We start from the raw sequence: 23,092 nt of genomic DNA, 5'->3' as shown, positions 1-23,092 counted from the left end.
CAACGGTTCCGAAACTGTGGAATCAATGGGGGGAGTTCACCCGCCTGGGAAGCATGGCATCCACAGGCCGCTCTCTGGGACACCTCCCGCCCTCGGTCGCACCCACAGGGTGAAGCCGCTCCCTCTGTTGGCCGCTAGAGGCCGGCTCTCGGGGCACACCTGCCAGGGTCTGCCGTGTGCCCTCCACAATGTCTCTCTAGAACCAGCTGGGAAATGTGTCACCATGTGTCCCTATGTCACAAAGCATCCCAAACCTCAGACCCCACCCTCTCTTCTGGTCTGCGAGTTGGCCGGGCCAGCTGGACGGCTCCCAATCTCGCGATGGCAGACAGATGGTCCGCTGGGTTGGAGCCTGAAGGCTCCCGGGGCTGCGTGTCCAGGATGGTTTGCTCTCGTGCTGGTGCGGACGGTCTGGGAGCCTGGCCAGGCCGTTGGCGGGAGCTCCTACCTGCAGCACCTGCGGCAGGGCCCCTCCCAGCCGAGTGACGGCTCCGGTACCTGGCGATGCTTCGAGAGACCCAGGGGAAGCCGCAACGCTTCTCGTGACTTCATCCTGGATGTCCCGAATGCCACTCCATTGGGTTACGTTGGTCGGAAGGCCAGCCCAGAGTTCAGTGGGGGGATTAGACCCCAGACTTCCCGGCACAAATGGTCCCCCAGGGCCGCTAAGTACCAGGTGGGGACAATGGCTCCCTTATGCCCCATCACCGTGTCTTTACTATGCTAGGGTCGCTGGAGATTCATCCCCCAGGACAGTGAGGGACACTGTCCTGAGTGGTTTGTAATGATGAATGCATGGTCTTAATCACTCCGTGAGCTAGGAATTTCTGTGACCCCACGTTGCAGATGGGTAAAGGGAGGCCCCAGAAAGTCAATTAGCCTGTCAAAGGTCAGGGGCGGGATCAGGAATGAAACTCTTTGTCCACTGAGCCAGTGCTCTCCTCAGCGTACCATCCGGGAATTGTGTGTGACCGCTGGTGTAGACCCCTCTGACCATTCTTGGGGTATTTTCTCTTTCTCGAACTGCCTTGCTTTCTGCTAATTTCAAGTTTCAACTCTGCCCGCCTTGCAGCTCTCCACTTGACAGAGGACTCACACCGTCCAGGTGCCGGAGGTGGGGAGCTGCAGGCACACGCACAGGGGCACGCAGACAGGTGCACACGCACGCACGGGAGCACACGCACAAGCGCCCACGTATGCATAGGTGCACACACAAGGTACACACACAGGTGCACGCTCACAAGCGCACACACACGCACAGGTGCACACGCTCGCACAGGCACGTGGAGCTCCAGGCCCCCTCGGGTTTGGGCGGAGGACCGAACGGCACAAACACGGGGTGAAGTTCGAGAGGCTGGGGAAAGGGCCACAGGACAGCAGTCGGCCGTCCGGTTCTTAATCCCCCGCGCCAGTGGTGTTCAGCTGGCCTGACCGACCACGCTCGTGTAAGGCTCCTCGTCAGGGTCTACAGATGGTCGCTGTGGCCCCACACCCAGCACGTCAAGCTCGCAAGCTGCCATTCGGGGAGTCGTCTCTGGAGATGTGCTAATTGAAACCAACGGAAAATAGTATGTTTTCCTGTCGGTTGGGGTTGGAATGGTTGACCCTGGCCTTCTGTGACCTTCTTAGGGGACTTGGGCTATTTGGGTTAGTTATGCCAGTCTGTTCTCACAGGAATGAGTTTTAGCTTTGAGGAACTGTCGGTCTGGGCCTGTCTCAACGTTTTTGGGCAATTTGGATGTTTTCAACTTAAAAAAATTTTTTTAACTAATTTTTTTTTTTTTTTTTTGAGAGAGAGAGAGAGAGAGCAAGCCGGGGAGGGGCAGAGAGAGAGGGAGAGAGAATCCCAAGCAGTCTCCAGGCTGTGCAGAGCCCGACCACAGGTCTCTATCTCATGAACTGTGAGATGTGACCCAGGTTGAAACCAGGAGTTGGACATTTAACTGATCGAGCCCCCCGGACGCCCCTGGATGTTTTCAACATTGGCAAGAGGAGAGAGACACATGGAAAGAGAGTGGAAAGAACACAGGGCAGCCCGGGTATTGTGCAAAATCTGATCTTGAGAACCAGGTGACTCTTCTCTTGGAGCTGGGCGTCACCGAAAGCACACGGAGCGATTTTCAGGAAATACCCCCCAACACCGGGCCTGGCTCTTCCAGGGGGGCCCGTGTAATGACAAAGAGACGGTGGCCGAGGCGTTACAGATGGAGGGGGCTGAGGGGCCGTGACAACAAAAGACAACAGCTGCGAAGGGGACATTTGGGGACAATCGGAGAAATGCCACCTGGGTCAGAACCCCGCATCTGGGTCAGATTCCCTGAGTGTGGCAGTCCCGTGGCCATGGCTGGGGGACAGACTTGGGGGGCACGTGCTGCAGTGTTTAGATCTCTGTCAGGTGTCGGGGCGCCTGGGAGGCTCAGTCGGTTGAGCATCTGACTTTAGCTGAGATCATGATCTCACGGTTTGTGCGTTCGAGCCCCACATCGGGCTCTGTGCTGACGGCTTAGAGCCTGGAGCCTGCTTCGGATTCTGTGTCTCCCTCTCTCTCTCTTTGTCCCCCCCACCCCCACTAGTGCTCTGTCTCTCTCCGTCTCAAAAATAAATAAAAAACATTAAAAGAATAAAATAATAGATTTGTCAGGTGTCGAGACGTGGGCACCTTACTCTCAAAGCATTGAGAGAGAGAGAGAGAGAGACAGAGAGCGAGGGCAAAACGTTAACAGTAAGTGAATCTAGAAAAAGATGTTCAGGTGCTTTTTTACACTCGTCTTGTGATTCTTCTGCGGGTTTGGAAAATGTCAACACGAGTGGTTGGGGAGCAGTCAGCCCGGTGCCCCCTAATTTATAGGATTTGGCCACTGGCTGGCCGTAAAGCCAGGAAAAACCCATCCTGCTTTAAGAAGCAAATTTTGTTTTATTGCCCCTCAGAGATAAATGCAGAAGAACGAGCGTCTGTAGCACAGGGCACTGGGTCTGGGCCCCGAGAGGCTCCCAGGTAACTCGCTCCTCAGAGGTGGGGCCAAAACCCAGACACTGACACCCTCACTGCCTTGCCAGCAACATCGGGAGCCCCCGAAGCTTCCGAAAGCATGGCCCGGGCCGCTGCTTTGGGGAAAGGCTACTGTGAGTCGGAATGGACCGCAGCCGGCCTAGAACGTCAAATCACGTATCGTGTGGCTGGCGGGAACTTGGTCCCAGCTCGGGTGTCCCCAGTGGGCAGGCTGGTCGTGATGCAGGGCCCCAAGACAGGAGGAGCGGGTTTGGGCCGCGTCCTTGACCCCTTCATCGGGGACTGGAGGCCCTTTCTCTGGCCCCGCGCTGGCAGAAGATAGCCCCAGCTTCGAGCATCCCTCCCGCCTGGCACGGGCCGGCCACGGTATCAGTTCTGCCACCCGACCAGAGTCACCGTTTCTCCTCGTCGCTTCGTGTGTGTAAGCGGCCCTCCGCAGGCCCGGGGAGCACGGTGTCCCCCGGTCCGTTCGCTGGCCTGGAAAGGCCTGGACTCTGCCCTTCTCCAGAGAACAATCTCGGAGACTCTGTCTTGCCTGTCAGCTGCTGTAACCCCCACTTGCTTGTGACTGTTTTCTGCCCACGCCTTCACGTCTGTCCTAGCGTGGCCTCGTGGCCCCTGGATGTGACTCCACCTGCAGAGGAACAGGACGCTGGCGACTTCCCCTTCTGTGGTCGCTGCATCACAAGACGGAGGCTCTTGGCCCGATCGGATCCGACCGACAGCAAGAGGAAAGTCTTTCCCGGAAAGTCTGGTTCCTTTGCTCCATTCTCGTGGCGGATTAAGGGACAGACTCGAGGTGCGGTGCTCCGTCCGTTTTGGTCTCATTCTACTCCTCGCCCACCGGACAAAGGGCGTACGCGGAGGCGCGGTGGCTTTAAACGTGTCGCCAAGCGTTGGCGGTGGCTCTGCTACCCCGAGGTGGGGTATACACCTCCCTCCCCCAAGCTAGGTGGCCTTGGCCGACGGAGCCCGACGCTCTGTGACTTCTGAGGCCGGTCCAGAGGGGCCAGGACGCCTCCTCCGTGTTCGCCGGGACACCTGCTGAGCCCCCAGGCGCGAAGTCCGACTTTCCTGAGGCTTCCACGCGGCGAGGAAGGCAGAGCCACGTGGAGGCGTGCTGGCCGACTGTCCCCGCCGAGCCGAGCCCAGCCACGGCGCCAGCCAGAGAGCGGAGAGGCTTCCAGGTGACGCAGCCTCGCGCTGGGGGCGTCTCCGCTCGCTGGGCTCCCTCGTGTCGTGGTGGCTTCGGCGTGGGAGCGCCCGAGTCTTTCCGGCTGCAGCCGGCCCGGCGCTCGGCGAATCAGAGGCCACCCGTCCTTCCTGTGCTCCGTTCTCCTAAACGAGGGAATCCATCCATAACGAGATGGGTCGGTCGCTTGGGGCCATTTGAAGGAGCATTTGTTATACGGGGACTGGAGACGGGCCTTAAGTGTTGTCCGCTCTCGTCCGTGAGTGGACCGCAGTCTGTTGCCTCCGTGGGGCAGTGGGGGCTCTGGGGGGGGTTCTGGGGTGTCTTCCAGGCATGAGTGACAGCGTTATTCACGTCCCCGTCCACATCTGGCTGGCACAAGAGACAGGAGCCCAGTGGGTACCTCATCGTGACCTGCAGATCTAGGGCCCGTGGATCCTACGAGACTCGTGGTGGCAGCAGGAACAGAGAAGACCTCAGGGAGGCTGAGGGGCAGACCCTCACCTAAAGGAATGAGATGCGGTAGGTAGGACGGCCGGCCAGTGGGCCGAGGGGCTGGTTATCCATTTGGGAGAAGTGGCCTTGAGCGACACCTTACTGCACACGCGCTCCGTGGAGACCTGAAGGCGCAGGGCAAAACTTTAATGTTTTTAGAGGCGCCTGGCTGGCTCCTGGTTAAGCCCCCGACTCTGAATTTCGGCTCAGGTCAGGATCTCACGGTTCGGGAGTTCAAGCCCCACACGGGGCTCTGCGCGGACAGTAGGGAGCCTGCTTGGGATTCTCTCTCCCTCTCTCTCTGCCCCTCCCCCGCTCCCTCTCTCCCTCAAAATAAATAAATAAGGCTAAAAAAACCTTGAACGTTTTTAGAAGGCGACAGAAGAATGTCCCGAGTGGCCTCACGCAAATTGCAAAAGGAAACAAAAATGGCAAAATATAGGAAAGGACTGACAAAATCCACCTCACTAGATATCCACGCTGCTGTGTATTAAAAGCCACCAATAAAAAGCAAGTCAGGTTGCAGACTGAGAAGAGAGACTTACCACGAGTACAGTGAACAAGGGCTGATACCCCCGTAAAGAAGACGACGCTCGGTGGGAAAATGGGCCAAGGTATTCACGGCGTCCGCAGGAAAAGGAAACCCACGGTCGCGCGTGGGCAAAAGTGCTCAGCCTCACGAGCGCCGAAAATCACAACCCCAGGGCGGCCCCGCTTGGAAACAAAAGGCCGAAGCCGTGCGAGTGGACCAGGGGGAGCCCTCGGGGGCTGGTGGGGAGTCACTCGAGCCTCGCTGCTCTGGAGCGCGGCAACTGGGAAGCCGGGGATGCGGTGCTGGGTCCCGGGGATTTCTCGTTCCGTTCTACCAGGCCGGTCTGGGCAGGAAGTTGCGGGCAGAGCCCTGGCGTTCTGGGGCAGGGACGGGCCTTCTGGGGCAGAGGGTATATCAAAATCTGGAAAGCAGCTCCCGGGGTGCCCCCGGGCTGCAGCAGGGGCAGCAGGCCCGACTGCGGGCTGGCGGGTGGGTGGCCATGTGCCTGGGCCGCCCACCCTGAGCTAGAGACCGATAGACTCCATGAGTCCTGATGTCAGCCGGGCAGGCAGCCACCTGTCCTCAACCGATGCGGTGCTTTGGGGTGGGGCACGAGCAGATCCCGTGGGTCCAGGAGGTTTTAGGAACAGGTGGCTCAGACCTCCATGTCACCAAAGCCTCTACTTTAGCTCGCTCTTAAGGACTCGAAGGCGGTCCCTGGGCCACACGGTGGAGGAGGAAGACCTGAGTCTTGTCCACGGGTACGTTGATATGATGGTGCAAGCGTCGCACGAACAGCTCGGCGTAGCCCTACCAAGGGGTGCCCACAAAAGACAGCGAGGAGGGGAAATTCTCACGGTGGACAGAGCGGCGAGCATCCGGTCCCCTTTGTGTGGAAGAAGAAGTGACCGGAAAGGCGGAGGCACGTGCACGCCTGAGCAGTGGCCAAGAGCAGGGCTGAGAGACGGTGAGCAGGCCAGCCAGCCGGCACGTCCCCCGCTTGATATGCTGAAGCCCCGACTCCCCCGTGGGACTGTATTTGGGGATGGGGTCTGTAAGGAGGTGACTAGGGCAAAATGAGGTCCTGGGGGCGGGGGGGCCTGATCCAGCGTGATTGGGGTCCTCAAAGGAACAGACACGGGGGACGTGCATGCAGAAGGACGATCGTGTGAGGACACAGCACCTGCCCGCAGGGACACGGCTTCACCGCACACCAGCCGTGCCCACACCGTGGGCTTCTGGAGGCTTCTGGAGGCTGGACGGCCCGTAGGAAATACGCCCCCTATCCGTGGCGTTTGGCTATGGCAGCTTACCGTCTCCCAGTGCAGTGGCGTTTGGAGATGGGGCTTTTGGGAGCTGGTTGGGTTAGGAGGAGGTCAAGGGGGTGGGGCCCCGTGATGGGATTAGTGCCCTTGTGGGGGCGCCTCGCTGGCTGAGGGGACGCAGCAAGACAGGGGCCGCCTGTATTCCAGGAGGGGCCGCACCAGGAAGCGTGCCGGCATCCCTATCTTGGACTTGCCACCCCCAGAACCACGAGACAATAGATCTGTGTGGTCCGAGGAACTGGGTTAGCCACGGCGCCAGCCTGGATCGGGGTTTCTGCCACTCGGTCATCAAATGGTACCATCAACGTGTAAGTCTGAATCTATGACACACGCTAGGGTGATAGAAAGTAAGTCAGTAGGACGCTTTGACCTGACCTGCTCTGTTTTGGGCCTTTGTTCTGGAAAGAAAAGAGTACGATCTGAATAACAACATCACGAAGATGGTTTTCTTTTCTTTATTTATCTTAATGTTTATTTATTTTTGAGAGAGAGAGAGAGAGAGAGAGACAGAGCATGAGCAGAGAGAGGGCGAGACACAGAATGTGAAGCAGGCTCCAGGCTGTCGACGCGGGGCTCGAACCAATGAACCGCGAGGTCATGCTCTGAGCTGAAGTCAGACACTTAACCGACTGAGCCACCCAGGCGCTCCTCAGAGGATCGTTTGAATCCGAACATCTCAAGAACAGCGTTAGCACGCGCGTCACTTGTGTATATGAAAGAAAGAGGGCACACCGCTCACCGATACATTCAGCACGTTTTACAAACCTGGTTGAGATTTAGGCAACGAAGACAACGGTATGGGTTTCACCTAACAGTCACGTATGAGTGGTATTTCCTAACCAGGTTAAAAAAATGCTATAAACCAATGCCGAAAGCACAGTGGGGCGGCGGGGGGGGGGGGGGGACCCCCAAGGACGTGATTATGGAATCCTGGCTACAAGGTCGATGTGCCTCAGGGCGTATGTGCCCTGCGTGGTGGGCCATGACTTACCAGTTCCGGCGGCTGACGTGCGTGCTGAGACGTAACAGGCAGTTTGCTGTTTGCTGGGAACACCGGCCAACAGGGGGAACGGGGGGCATGCTCCCTGCCTGCTGTCGCTTCAGGTCCAGGCGGGGAAGGTCTGAAACAGACAGACCCTAATACGTGGTACATGATAAACAAAACATAACATTCCGTAAGGAAACAGGTGACAGGGAAGGGAACAAAAGGGGTCGGGGGCTCCGCAGAGGCGTCTCTAAGAAGGGAAAGGAGAGACTGCCGTTTGTACCGGTGATGAGGGGCGGGCGGGGGCTGGGGGTGCAGGGCTTGAGCAGGGAGGGTGTTTTCTGGGCCAAGGGGATGACGTTGGAGGCACACCTGGGGCCGCGCTCCGGGCACCGTTGCCATCCTGGGCAACCGAACTATTGCAGCAGGTGGAGGCCGGGGCGCCTGGCTGTGCTGGGCACAGGGGATCGGTTGGGGGTCGTTGTCGGAGACAGAGCCCAAGTCTGCTCATGGGGCTCAGCTGAGATTCCGGCCACGGGGGAGAGGGGCTGGTGACATGCGCCTAGTGGTCACGGTGGAGGGAAGGGGACAAGTGTGGGGATGCTCTGGGGCGGTGGGTGCAGGGGACTTGGAACCAAGGAACCTGGAGAAAGCGGGAACAGCTGGTCAACACCCCGCTTGGGCCTGGATTTCAGTTCCCCGAGCCAGACACGGCTTTCTTCTGATGCGGTCGTGTGATCCCGGCTTTCCAGGGAGGCGAGGATGGGGAAACTGAGGCTGAGGGGGAGGCAGATTTGGGGGCAGTCAGCCCTCATCTGGGGGATGGGAGGGATGGGCGGGGTCGGAGGGGGCCAGAACCTTGGACACAGGGAGGGCGGGGGACCCGGGTCGCTGCTCCGCCTCCCGTCCCGCTCCCAGGGGGTTTCCCATGGGCACCGGGGAAGGGGGGTGGGGTCACGGGGAGAGGAGGCGGCTGTGACGCGGTGGCCGCGAGAGCACACGCGGGTGTGGTTGGCCAGAAGAACACGGCTTTGTGACGGGGCTGACCCTGCGGCTGGCAGGGGCCCCCCTCCCCTTATGCCTCTGTCTCACTCGGCAGGGCCGGAGGAGGGTCTTCAGGGACCCCGGGCGCCGTCTCCTGTCGAGGTGCAGAGCGAGGACGTAGACGGCCGGGTGAGCCGCAAGGGCCACATGGACAGCAGCCCCAGGACGTCAGGGGCCAGGCTCAGGGAGCTCGCGGCCGCCAGGAGACAGAGGCCTGCTGCGTTGGAGAAGCCAGCGAGCGCGTCCAGCACCACGGCCGCGTGGGCACGTAGCGCCAGGGTGTTGTCCGGCCGGGCGAGAGCCGCGCTGCCCAGGCCCGGGCCGTCGGCGACAGCCAGGTGCGGGAAGTGGGGGCCGCTCTGGACGTGGGGGCGGAGAAGCCGGCAGGCCACGCTGCTGCCCACCATCCCGCACGCGGCCACCGGCACCTGGACGGAGAGGACCGCCTCTGGGTACAGGGCCCCCTGGCTCCCCGCCTCATTTGCCGCGCGCGGACGGCGGTCTTGGCCTCCCTGTGCGGAATCCACGTCCCAGGCGGAGCTGGTCCAGGGAGGGCCGGGCACACCCCGAGGAAACGAAGGTTTGCTACCTTCGCGGGTCTGGCACCTGCTGAGGGCCCTCCGCCCGTCGGTCACTCTCGGGGAGCTCTGGGGCCCCTGAAGGGGCCTCCTGGGGTCCCGAGGAAGACACACGCCTGAGCCCTGGGCTGCGTGTGCACCAGAGTGTGCACGGACGGGGAAGCCCCACCCGGCTCAGGACTGCCCACTGGGGGTCTCTGTTGGCTCTCTCGGGGAGGGTGGGCCATTTGTCTCGGCCTGTCTGGTCCTTCCCTGCGTGGAGTTCTGAACATCCCATATCCTGGGAGCCCCTACGGCCCCGGGAAAACCCGGACCCCGGCCACCCTGCTGGAAACCGAGGAGGGGGTCAGTGTTTCCTCCGGAAGCCGACGTCTGGGCTGGGCCAGGTGGTCTGATCCAGGCTGAGGGTGTGGCAGTCGATAACCCGGGGGAGGAGCTGCCTGCTTCCTGCTTCAGGGTCCCCATCTGCCTACAGGTTGCTGTCACGGGCCGACCTGCGCCCCTCAAACTCATGTTGAAGTCCCAACACCCAGCACTTCAGAATGTGACCATATCCGGAGACGGGGACTTCACAGAGGTGATCGGGGTAACACGGGGTCACCGGGGTGGGCCCTGATCCCGCGTGACCGGGGTCCTTAGAAGGAGAGGGGATTGGGACACAGACACGCACAGAGGGACGGCCCCGTGAGGACACAGCGGGAGGACGGCCATCCACACGCAAGGAGAGGGGCCTCGGGAGGCCCGGCCCTGCCCACGCCTGGACCTCGGGCTCCAGGATGGGGACAGTGAGTCTCTGCAGTGTGAGCCCCGTGTGTGGAACTGTGTTAGCAGAGCCTCAGCAAGCTGATACGGTTACGAAGTCACCTGCGGTCTCAGAATACTGAGAGCTTCCTGGTTCTTTCCAAGCCGCAGAGACCTTGTTTCTGGATCCCTGAAGCTTCTGGAATGACTCCCGAGAGCAGATAAAAGCCTGTGGTATGCCTACAATTACCCCACGGGCGGCCCTGAGGGCTGCAGTCACACACGGTGCCCCGCTGGGGTCTCAGGAGGACCGGAGGGCCCTGCCCCAGGTCGGCTCCGCGTTTGAAACTCCCCCCACCCGACCTCGCCGGGATTACCAAGTCCCCTCGGGTCAGTGGCCCTGCTTGTGATGCAACTGTCTGACCCCCACACCCCCCCACCCCCCCTTGCTGCCGACTGTCTGACCCCCCCCCCCGCCCCCCACTGCCTGCCCCGACTGCCAACGTCCACCTCAGGGTCTGCCTTAATGAGCCGAGTCTTAAAATCTGACCACCAACAGGGACGCCTGGGGGGCTCAGTCGGTTGAGCGTCCGACTTCGGCTCAGGTCACGATCTCACAGTCTGTGGGTTCGAGCCCGGCGTCGGGCTCTGTGCGGACAGCTCAGAGCCTGGCGCCTGCTTCGGATTCTGGGTCTCCCTCTCTCTCTGCCCCTCCCCCACGCTCTCTCTCTCTCTCTCTCTCTCTCAAAAATAAAAATAAACATTAAACAAAAAAAGAAATAAACGTGGGCGTAGGAGTTAAGCTGTTGAGTCAGAAGAACCAAGGAGGTCCAAGGTCAGCCCTGGGTATCCTGCTACTCTCACACCACTTCTAAGGGACCCCTCCCGTCCTGTCGCTCTTCAGGCCCCCCCCCCCCCCCCCCCCGGCACCAATCCTGAGGTTGGACGTTGCAGGAAAATACACCTCTGGGTTAAGAAGGCGTGAGATAAAAGGAGGCGGCTCCCTCTTTCCGGTTACCTGGGCTGTCTTCTCGAGGAGCTGGTGCCGCAGAGGCCAGGATCCCCGGAGGCCAAAGTCCCGCTGGGGGTCAGGGAGTGCCGGAGGCACCTCCGCTTTGGACGGCGTCCTGCCAGGGAGTGACCGAGTCCCCTGGGCCCCTTGGGTCTTCCGGCGTGGAGGCCACTTGCAAATCCGGAGCCAGGCCTTTATCTGAGACTTCCTATGTCTGCATCTCGTGACCCCCCACCCCCCGGCCTGCCCGGCTCTGGGACACTCCGTTCCCGGTGGCAGCCTCGGAGCAGAGGAGGGGCTCCGGGAGAAGCCGACGTCCATCCCGCGTCCACCTCCAGACGGGGGTCCGGCCGGGCCCCCCCAGCCAACGCGGGTCGGGAGGGAACCGTGCGGCCTTCCAGCGGCTCCCACGCTAACTGCCGTGGGCACGATGTGGACGTCCCCGCAGGTCTGAGACCCTCACGCCGGATTCCCTGAGGCCGGGCCGAGTCCCCGGCGCTTTGCTGGGCCAGACGGTCTCAGTTCTGTTCTGCGGCCGCTGAGCCCTTACAGGCCGCGAGTAAAAGGCATCGTGCTCTCTTCCATTCGTTTCCATGGGTCGATCAACCGGCCGTCTCGTTAATTTCAAGCAAGTCTCTTGGAGTCCACAGAGGCCATTCCAAGGGCACATTCAGCGTTCGCTCGGCCGACGGCCCCGCGGGCACTTGGGTGTCGCGCCCGGCTTGCTCAGCTGCCCTTTGCCGCAGGGGTGAATCCAGGCCTCGGGCTGCGTCACGCACGGCCAGGCTTGTCACTTGGTGGAGGGAGCTGGGGGCCACCCCTGTACGGGGTCCGGCTCCAAACAGCAGAGGCGGCAGGCTCTGCACACGAGGCCCTTCTTCCAGATGCCCGGCTTGGTGCCGTGGCGGGGACGCGGGCGCAGGACATGTGTGAATACGGTGACTTTAGCGTCCCTCCATCTAACCCGAGGGAGAGTCGCCTGCGGCTCTTGGGAAACCATCTACGAAGGAAGTTTAACCCAGAACCATCCTTTCAAAAAATGCGTCTGCCGTCTCTGCGTTGCTCGCTTTGGGCAGAAGCCCACGGAACGTCCGGACACGGTGGGTGGGTGATGAAGGAGGGATCCTGGGGTCAGAGAAGAGTCTGCTCTCCATCAGACGGTGCATCCCGAGCATCTGCAGGAGGGCCGTCACGCGTCCCCGTCACGCCTGCCCGTCCCCGTGGCTGGCTCTCTTCCTACGGAGCCCAGTGTGAGGACCGACTGTGTGTTCGTCGGCTCCCAATGCAGTGACACCACCCGCACCGGGGCTCGCGCGACAGTGACTCATTCTCCCCCAGGGCCGGAGGCCGGAGCCCGAGGTCCAGGCGTGGGCAGGGCCAGCCCTCCCGAGGCCTCTCACCCGGTGCGTGCAGAAGGGCTGCGCGTGGGGGAGATTTTCAGCAGAAGGAGCTCGGATCGGGGCGAATGCACAGGGTATGAGCGTCTGACAACAAGCATCGATCGGGCGTCCCCGGGGCATCCTGCGCGGGCACGCCTACTCGCTTCTCTTCGCCACCGTTTGGAGAAAAGGTTGAAATCTCAGGGGGCCGCTGTGCTCTTGGGTCTGAGACCTTTCTTCCTTACCTGCAAGGCAACGGGTGCCATGCATTTCTGTTTTCATGTGGGGACATCCCACAAATACTGTTCTCTGTTTTCCTGTCTATCCTGTTCAAAATACTTTCTAAATTCTCTGTTGATTTCTTCTGGGACACACGTACTGTTGAGACGTGTGCTGTTTCGTTCCCAAACACGGGGGGATTTTCTGGGGTGTCTTAGGTCTAGGGAGTTTGTAACTTGTCCTCCGCTTTGGAAACCTTTCCTTTTTGTCTCCCCCGCCCTGGCCTCATTCGGGGACTTGGCGGGGGGAGGGCGGTGTATATCAGTCCACCCACTTCCTTCAGTGCATTGATGCCCTTCTTACTTTTTCCAAGGTGAGTTCTTCTCTGCCCTTTCCTCAGGTTTGCTAGCTTTGCTTCCGAGCATCTGATCGGCCATCAACCCCGGTCCTTTGCGTCTCACACATTGCCATTTTCATCTGCACCTTAAAAAAAAATTTTTTTTAATGATTCTTTATTTTTAAGAGAGACAGAGTGCGAGCAGGGGAGGGGCAGAGAGAGAGGGAGACACAGAACCCGAAGCGGGCTCCGGGCTCCGAGCCGTCAGCACAGAGCCCGACGCGGGGCTCGAACTCACGAACCGCGAGATCGTGACCTGAGCCGAAGTCGGACGCTCAACCGACGGAGCCTCCCAGGCGCCCCTGCACTGGGTTTTTTTTTAACTGTTGAGTTTTGAGAGTTCTGAATTCCAGGCACAAGGCCTTTGTTAGGCATGTGTCTTGCGGGCAAGCGTGGGATCTAGTTGACCGGCTTGCCCTTGGATGGATTGTGCTTTGGTGTTGAGTCCAAAATCGCTCACAGAGCCCTCGGTCCCCCGGATTTCTCCTCTGCTTCTCTCCTAAGAGATTTACAGTTTTTCCTTTAAAGTCTTTGATCCATTTGGAGCTATTTTTTTTTTATCTAAGGTATGAGGTGGAAGCTAGTTTTTATTAATTTTTTGCCTACGGAGGTCTACTGGTTCCGGGGCCATTGGCTGAAAACACTGCAGGAAGTCAGTTGGACATACTTGTGGGTCTCTCACTGTCCTGGGAGCTATATCTATACGCTTCGCCCTCTAAGCAGCTGCCCTGAGGCTCACAATATGCATTTTCACCTCCACAAACCTGCTGTGAGCTCATAGCATACACTTTACCCGCATTGTAAAAACCTCAGGGCAGCAAATCCCACACCTGGAGGAAAAGGAGTGAGACAACACATCCTTACGAGCCTTCTCTTATCCCAGCAACCTTGACAAGTGCCCCCAGTGCCCAGGGACGCGTGTGCACTTTCCCGTGCCCCCCGGGCTCCCTCGGCAGCCTCCCCGAGGATGTAACCGCGGGGACCCCCCCTCCCCCGTCTGCCTGTGCCCTCAGGGCGCTGCTGTCCTGCTTGATTCTCAGGGGCCGTCCCCTCTCATCTGTGTCTACCCCCAGTGGCTCTCACGGCCCGTGGCCTGGCTTTCCACCCCGCCGCGGTGTTTCCTCTCTCGAAGCTTCTTGATTTTTGCATCGTATTTAAGGAGGATGTCTTCCGACAGGAAACAGGCGAAGACGACCTCTTACGTCGTCGTTTTCTACCGTTCCGTGGCGCGGACACGGACGTTGATACTCTATCTGGATTGGTTTCCGAAGATGATGTGTCTTCCTTCCTTATTGTCTGTTTCGATAGTGAGTGCTCACAGCCACAATTAATACAGACCCACCTAGTCCCATCTTTCTGCAGCGCAGTTTGTCAGGAACCAATACACTTTGCTGACTGTTTTAAGGGAAGTCTTTATAGATTTGGAGCAAAAAAACCTTTGTTGCTTATTTGCACTATAAATATATTCTTGAGGTGCCTGGCTCGCGCAGTAGGGAGAGCGTGTCACTCTTGATCTTGGGGTCGTTGAGTTCGAGCCCCATGTTGGGTATAGAGCTTACTTAAAAAAAAAAACAACTAGGGGCGCCTGGGTGGCTCAGTCGGTTAAGCGTCTGACTTCGGCTCGGGTCACGATCTCACGGTTCGCGGGTTCGAGCCCCGCATCGGGCTCTGTGCCGACGGCGCGGAGCCTGGAGCCCGCTTCCGATTTTGTGTCTCCGTCTCTCTCTGCCCCTCCCTGCTCACCTCTGTCTCTGTCTCAAAACTCAACTAAACATTAAAAAAAATAAAACTCAAATAAAAATTAAAAGACTCAAAAAAAGTATATTCTGGAACTACACAGTTTAGTGTTTCAGTTCATTTGTTGCGTCTTTGGTTGAAATGAAGCCTGCCCTTGACAATATTCAAATTCATCCATGCTTTTCTTCTCTTCTTAGGGTTTTTATATCTTGTGTAGGGCACCACGCCCTCCCCAGCATTAGAGCTATGTCATCATATATTGCCTCCAAAAGCTGTGTAGCTCTCAGTTCCTCTTGGAACTGAGTTCTGTGTATGGGGGAGAAGAGAGCCGTGTTGGGGTTTTCTCTGTGGAAGCCCAGAGTCCTGGTGCCAGGTACACAGAGCGTGTCCTTTCTGCACACTTGTTCTGTGAGGGAGTCCCGTTCAGCACTGGCCGTCCTCTGCATTGACCAGGTTTTCTATGCTTGTGAATAAACCATGCTGTCCGGGTTTCTGGAGCTTTACCCAGAGCTCTTTGAGAGGGCCTTAATTATGTCTGACCATCTGCATTTCCATATACATTTTTAAAGAGCTTTTCAAGGAGGGACATGATGTTTTGTGCAGAAGTACACAGAATCGGTTTGGGGAGAACTGGTACTTTGATGATAGGATTCAGTCTTCCCAATCATAGGACACTTCTGGTGGAAATCCTTCTAAGCACTTAATGTTTCTGAGGCGGTTGTAAATTTAGAGCTCTTAAAAATTTGCTTTCTTTCGGGGGAAGATACAGCAATAAAAGAGTTTCATGTGGCTGTCAGACTTGCTGAACTCTTGATAATTTTAAGATTTACCGGTTCCTTCTTCGGGGTACACTTAACCGTATCGTCAACAGTTTGTCCCATCCGGATTTTTTATAAATTTATTTTTTTTGTTTGTTTGTTTGTTTTTTTTTAATTTTTTTTTCAACGTTTATTTATTTTTGGGACAGAGAGAGACAGAGCATGAACGGGGGAGGGGCAGAGAGAGAGGGAGACACAGAATCGGAAACAGGCTCCAGGCTCTGAGCCATCAGCCCAGAGCCCGACGCGGGGCTCGAACTCCCAGACTGCGAGATGGTGACCTGGATGAAATCGGACGCTTAACCGACTGCGCCACCCAGGCGCCCCTAACTTTATTTGTTTTAAAGCCTCCGCCCTGGTTGGGCTCCCGGCACACTGTTAACCAGCAGCGGTGAGGGAATTCTGGGCTCGTAACCCACATTCAAGGGACCGGCTCTGGTTCGCACTTACTCTGCTCCAAGCTTTGTCTCCAGGAAGTGGGGGCGTGAAGTATTTACCGGGGAAGTGAGTGCAGTCAGCTGTCACAATGGAAGTCACCTCCCTTCCCGAGTTGCTGAGTTCCTCCCAGCCCGGGAGCCCTTCAAGAGGATGCTTGGTCTCCCGGAAGAGACACCCTGCCCGCCACCCAGAGACATCTCTCCCTCTTCTCCGGGGGAGACACTGAAAATAGGAATGACTTTCCTCTTGAACGTTCGGAAACACTTAAAAAATTTTTTTTAATGCTTAGTTTTGAGAGAGACAGACAGACAGAGGGGACTCCCCCAGGGGACGGCTCCCGCTCTGTCTGGAGGTTAGCCCCATCTCTCCGCCTTCGTTACCGTCTTAACGAAGGTCAGGATGACTTTTTCCTTCGCCACTTCTGTTTGTCTCTTATACATTCCCCGGGAAGAATCACATCACCACGTTCAGAGGTCCGTTGGTTTTGCTGTGAGTATTCCGTTTTCCTAGCTATGCGCACCTGTTGCCTTCAAGGTCCACTTCGTGGCCTCCGCCTTGGGGCAGTTCATCACAGCAGCCACGGCGTGCAAGTGCCACGGTCTCCCCATCCCTCCGGAGTAGACGCCACCGCCCTTTCCATCTCGGGACCGGGTAAACCAGACGGTCGGCAGAAAACACGCTGTGACGCGTACCACCGGAGAGCGCTGTTTCGGCTGCGGAGGGCAGTAAGAGCCTAAACGCACTGCGTGTTCGCTGCAGCCCTGTTCACAATGGCCAACACGTGGAAACAGCCTCAGTGGCCATCAGCGGGGCAGATGCATAAGGAAGATGAGGGGCATACGCGAAACGGGAGCTTCTTCAGCCGTGAGGACGCAGGAAGTCTTGCCATTGTTGACAACCCGGATGGACCTTGAGGGCATCGTGCTGAGTGAAATCAGCCAGACGGACCCACACGATGACGCTTCTGTTTGGAATCTAAAAAAAAGATGAGCTCGCGGACACAGAAAGCAGAACGGGGGTGGGGTGGGGGGCCAGGGAGCACAAACTCGTTAGGATGTGAGCGAGTCCTGGAGACCTGAGGCACAGTGCGTCGATTCGAGTCAGCAACGCCCTATGGCACGCTTCGGGGGGGCTGCGAGACTAGGTCTTACACCACGGAGCTGCTAACGAGCGGATGGTACCCGTGAACAAGATCAAGTACTTGACAAATCTGAGAAGAAAAGTTTAGGTCCGGTCCACACCTCACACCATCCCCTAGCGAAAAATCCAAATGGATCAAATACCTAAGTGCTTAACAATGAAGCCATGCAAATATCATGATGAAAAAATATAGGTTAGTTTCTACATTGTCTTACGCATGTCAGACTTGCATAAATACAAGTCAAAACACACAAGCCATAAGTAAAAGGCTGATAAATTCAAATATATCAAAATGCTCTGTATGGGCAACAGTAGTCATAGTAATGACAGGGGCACCTGGGTGGCTCAATCGGTGAGGTGACCGACTTCGGCGCAGGTCATGATCTCACATTTCGTGAGTTCGAGCCCCACGTCGGGCTCTGTGCTGACAGCTCGGAGCCTGGAGCCTGCTTCGGATTCTGGGTCTCCCTCTCTCTCTGCCCCTGCCCTGCTCACGCTCTGTCTCTCTCTCTCTCAAAAAAAAAAAAAAAAAAAAACATGAAAAAATTATAAGAACTAATAACAAAAAGCAAAGTCCAGTGAAGAATGAAGGCGGTACACATGTTACTCACACTTCCGGCAACAGACAAAGAACTAATCCCCTCGAGTGTAAGGAGTTAATGGAAATGGGAAAGTGAGGACCTTCCGGGGACAGCCTCGGGGGCATTTCTCGCCCTGTCGCCTCCGCCAGGGTCTCCTCCACACACTCGTGAAATGTCAGCATCGCAGAATACGCAGTGACAGACTGTGGGATTTGGGAATAAAGAGACAGCCCCCTGTTTTAACACAAGGTTTTAGCCCATCTTCCTTGCTTCGGACAAGTGCAAATAGTTGCGTAAGCACACGTAGGAATCAAACAGTATTACAAATGTATGGATAAATTACACCCAAGAGGAGAGATCATGTGCTATCTTATCATCAAGGAGGACAGAACCCATCAGACAAACGCAAACCCAACGTTAATAAAAACGTTTTGTCGGTCCTGTGATTTGCTCACCGTGGAAAAAAAAAGATGCAGAGAGCCAGGGTTTATTATTTTTTTTTCTTAAATCTTTTTTTAACGTTTATTTATTTTTGAGACAGAGAAAAACAGAGCATGAATGGGAGAGGGTCAGAGAGAGGGAGACACAGAATCTGAAACAGGCTCCAGGCCCTGAGCCGTCAACACAGAGCCCGACGTGGGGCTCGAACTCACGGACCGCGAGATCGTGACCTGAACCGAAGTCGGACGCTTCACCGACGGAGCCCCCCAGGAGCCCCGAGAGCCAGGGTTTAAAACAAGGAACCAGTACAGAGAAAACAACACCCTGGAACGTCAGCTCCAGCCTTTACAGGTGCACCTGAATGGACACAGTTAAACGCGTTAAGGATGAAATAAAGTGTACGTAATGACCCATCTTGTAAATAAAATCCCACGAGCTCACAAGGTTGATTCATCTTCACAGCAATCTTGCGTTATCAGGTGCCCGCCGCACCCTCCCCTCGGAGCATAGGCAGCGGAGCGGCGGCGTGATTACCCCCGGGGGCCACACGGCCTCGAAGGGCAGAGCCAGAGTTGGAACGAGGTCAGTCCGGTTCCAAAGCCCCGCGTGCAGGGGCGCCATCTGGACAGAGAACCGGGGGGGCGCGGATGAGCCAAGCCTCGCGTCAGGGGCGACAGAAAGGAAGTCTGTGGAAGGACCGAGCCTGGCCCTTGGGAGACGGACGGAGCCGCGGTGCCTTTGCCCGTGATGCTTGGGGTCTGCAGGTGCTGGGAAGCTTTGCGGCCCCAGGACACTGGCGCTGCGGCCCGGTCCGATGGGCGTGGCGGGCGGGAGGGAAGCGGCCCCCCCACAACCGGCCGCCACCAGCAGCAGCACGGGCTTGTTCTGCAGGCCCACGGAAGCCGCACTCGGCGGTGACACTGTCTACGTGCTGCAGCAGCCGCGGGGGCAGAAAGGGCCGGGTTTGTGCGTGCACCCAGCTCGGAGCGGGGACGTCATTTGTCCGAGCCCACCCCGGGCTCTGCGGGAGGGGGTCCCCGTGCCGAGCTGAGCCGGCGTCTCCACAGGGTCTGTGCCAGCTGCCCCTCTGTCCCGGGGCACCTCGGCCTCGTCTGCTAACGCCCACCGGAGAGGTTCCTTCCCCGCTCCTCCCCGATGCTCCCCAGGACGAGCTGAGGACGGGCCTGGCCCTGCCGTTCACCACGGAGGGTGAGGCCAGGAGGGGCCGGAGACACAGAGGCCGCCCGTGGGGAGGAACGTGGTGGCCGAGGCCTGGGTCACGGGGAGACCCTGGCGGGCTCCCGCCGCCAGGACGGCACAGGATTGTAACGGGCCGGACCGAGAAAGAGACACCACAGGAGACGCCGAGAGCCTTTAGGAATACGGCGCATGCCTTTAAGTCTTTAAGCGAGTCGGACAGAGTGAAGTCGCGATGCTCAAGCGAAGGGACAGGGCCCAGACACCGACAGCCGTGTGCCTCAGGCAGAGACCCCTGGACCCGACCGGGAAGAAGACACCCACGCAGCCAAGGGCCGCCAGGAGGCCCAGACACGACGCGAGGGAGAAGGGACACGCGTCAGGCAGGGAGTCGGGTGTGGAAACATGAGTCTGTGCTGAGTCACCACGGCCGTCGTGCAGGGAGGGAGGGGCACGGCAGCAGCGGCCACGCTCCAGGAGGGGATGTCACGCGGGTCGGGGCTCTCACAGCACGGCGGGCCAGCCAGGGGACAGCGGGCAGGAGGGCCCGAGGCGGGAGGCAGCGCGGCTCCAGGGGGTGGCCCCCACACAGGCCGCTCTCTCCCCACCGCGTCCCTTAGCACGTCCGCACATCCACCCGTCCCGCTCTGAGACACGAATCCACGGACCCTGAGTCTCGGACGTCCCTCGTGAGCCGGCCAGGCCCCGAGAACCAGCTCTGATAACCGTACGTGTCCCACCGTGGGGCCAGAACACCGTGCGCACGTCAGGCAAGGCTGCTCGAGGAGTGACAACCCCCGGGCTCCTTCCTCCACCGGGCGCCTCACTGGGAGTGTGGTTGTCCAGCCGTCCATGACCCCCTCGGGCCCGGAGGTCTGGACAGAGGGCCAGGGAGCAGAACCGTCACCTCTCTAGATAGTAAAGCCCCTTCCTGTGCTGTCCTCAGGAGGGGTCGTGCCTGCAGAGACCGCGTGTGGTTGAGGGCCCAGAGCACGGCCGGCTTCCCCTGCGGAGGGACCATCGTGGCAGGTGGCCCTGAGAGGGACCCATGGACGTGGTTTCAGAAGACAGCGAGGCAGCTGCCGGGGACAGGACAGCAAGAGGGCAGGGGCTGAGGGAGGGGTCGGACGTAAGGGGCAGTGGTGCCCCTTACATGCTCAGCAGGTGGGGAAACTGAGGCTCCGGGGGCTGGGGGGCTTCTCGGACACCCGAGCTGAGATCAAGATTCAGGCTCCTCCTGGGGTGCCCGGGGGGCTCCGTCGGTTCGGTGTCCGACTTTGGCTCGGGTCGTGATCTCGAGGTTCGTGGGTTCCAGCCTTGCGTTGGGCTCTGTGCTGACAGCTCGGAGCCTGGAGCCCCCTCCGGGTTCGGTGTCTCCCTCTCTCGCCCTGCCCCTCCCCTGCTTGTGCTCCGTCCTCCTCTCTCAAATATAAATAAACATTAAAAAAGGGTTTAAAAAAGATTGAGGCTCCTCCTCTGGTGAGATGCTGTCCCCCACCCCAGCCAACCTCCATGGCCACGGGCAGGTGCACCCCGTTTTTGAGGTTTTCTCCTCCTCCCACCTCCCCCCGTTACAAAGACCTTAACACACCTACGTCTCCCTTACAAACGAGAGCAAAATACCCTGAGACCAAATGCCACAGGTCAAACGTGTGTGGGACTCACCTGGCTCGACGTCTTCGAGATTTCATTAAGGAACAGCGTGTGTAACAGCAAGACGGGGACATGTCCCTAAGCGTGGCCTCAGACGGCCGCAATGCGTCCTCCCGGCTGAGGGTTCCGCGTGTAACGTCGGGAGGAAATGATGTTGAGAGAGACATGTGAGCGAGAACTCAGAACTCAGAGGCGAACGCGTGTTCACACACTCCGCCTTCTCCAGGATGTGCGTTTCCTGGCCCACGGTGACGTGATTGTCACCAGCGTGCCCCCAAGAGCACTCGCTGACCCTGATCCTGGGTTTGATGAATGGGGGATGTCCTGGGGGACGGGGGTGAGACAGAGACAGAGAGGAAACGAGAGAGAAACCCATACGGGGAGACAGAGAAAGAGAGAATGAGAATGAAAACCCAGAAGGACCATAAGACTCAGTAGCTTCTCTGTGGGGTATTTATCCAGAGGAAATGGAAATCCCCACCCAAAGGGATGTCAGTGTCTCTGTGTCCCTGCAGCACTATTCACGACAGCCAAGGCACAGGAGCGACCCAGGGGTCCACCGACGGACGAGCAGTTAAAGATGCTGCATACACACAACGGAGTAGTACTCAGCCCTAGCGAGAATGAGATCTTCGCAGAGCCCAGACAGAGCAAGACAAACTCCGTACGATGTCACTTACACGTGGAATCTGCCCCCACAAACGTCAGGAGACGTGAACGGACTCACACAGACAGGGAACACCCTGGTGGTTACCGGGGGCGGGAGGGGCTGGCGGTGGGCAAAACGGCGGAGGGGACCGACAGGTGCAAACTCCCAGTTACAAAAGAAATAAGTCGAGGGGCGCCCGGGGGGCTCAGTCGGTGGAGCGTCCGACTTCGGCTCAAGTCATGATCTCGCGGTCTGTGAGTTTGAGCCCCCCGTCAGGGTCTCTGCTGACGGCTCGGAGCCTGGAGCCTGCTTCGGATTCTGTGTCTCCCTCTGTCTACCCCTTCCCCGCTCAGGCTCTGTCTCTCTCTGTCTCTCAAAGATGAATAAGCGTTAAAAAAAAAAAAAAAAAAAAGAAGTCGCAGGGATGCACGGCGCCCCACAGGGAAGGAAGTCATTAATATTCCAGGAACTTAAAGGGACAGATGGCAACCAGCCTTATCGAGGGGCTCATTCCGTCACGTATAAAAATACTGAGTCACTCTCATGCACACCTGACATTAACAGGACATCGTATGTCAGTTACACTTCAATATTTATTTGCTTATTTATTTATTTAATTTTTTTTTTTTTTGAGAGAGAGAGAGAGAGAGATAGAGAGAGCTCGAGCAGGGGAGGGACAGAGAGAGAGGGAGACAGAATCCGAAGCAGGCTCCAGGCTCCGAGCCGTCAGCACAGAGCCTGACGCGGGGCTCGAACCCACGAACTGTGAGATCGTGACCTGAGCTGAAGTCAGACGTTCAACCGACTGAGCCACCCAGAGGCCCCTCCTCTTCAATTTTTAAAAAATAGAGACAGAGAGTGTGAGTTCTGGTGACCCGTACAGGCCAACGTTCCTTGAGAGGCAGAGCTGACCTCACTGAAAACTTTGGCCCGAGACCACCTACAAAACGTATTCTTGACTAGCCTCTCGTCCCGCGAGTGACTGTTTGTCGGGGGTGGGTCTCCTGTTGCTCAGATGGGCTCGGAGAAAGCACACGTATGCCACCAGCCCGCCCGAGGGGCGGGGTGGACGCCAGGAAGCCAGGCTGAGCGCCGTGGACGGGCCCCTGGGCTCCGGAGCCCCGCCTTCCTGGTCAGGCTGTCTGCACGATTTAGGGGACTGACCACACGGCCCCCGCCCCGTGGGCCCTCACGCTTTATCACAACGTTATGTCTCTTTGCGTGTCCCGGGGAAGAACTCTCAGATTAGGTTTTAGGAACTTAGATTAGATTAGATTTAGGAACTTAGATTTTAAAATACTGATGAACTTCTGCTGGGTGCCACGCAGTGAACGGGGTGCCGGGGTTTCAAAGTCGAGCCCCGCCCTAGAGAGCCTGGTAGGGGACACACAGGGACGATGCAACTTTAATAGCATACGAGGGTGCTTTCCAAACTACAGGTTACAACCCATTGGGGGATCATGGAATCAACTTATTGGAACAAGGACAGCCTTAGAAAACAATGGAAAACAAGAGAAAAGTAACGGACT

The sequence above is a fragment of the Lynx rufus genome, unplaced genomic scaffold, assembly GCF_022079265.1.
Source record: "Lynx rufus isolate CCGP_SWC_20201006 ecotype Redwood Valley unplaced genomic scaffold, mLynRuf1.p SCAF_9, whole genome shotgun sequence".
NCBI classification, from domain to species: Eukaryota; Metazoa; Chordata; class Mammalia; order Carnivora; family Felidae; genus Lynx; species Lynx rufus.
The sequence above is the reverse complement of the archived record's forward strand: the minus strand, read 5'-3'. Positions refer to the sequence as shown.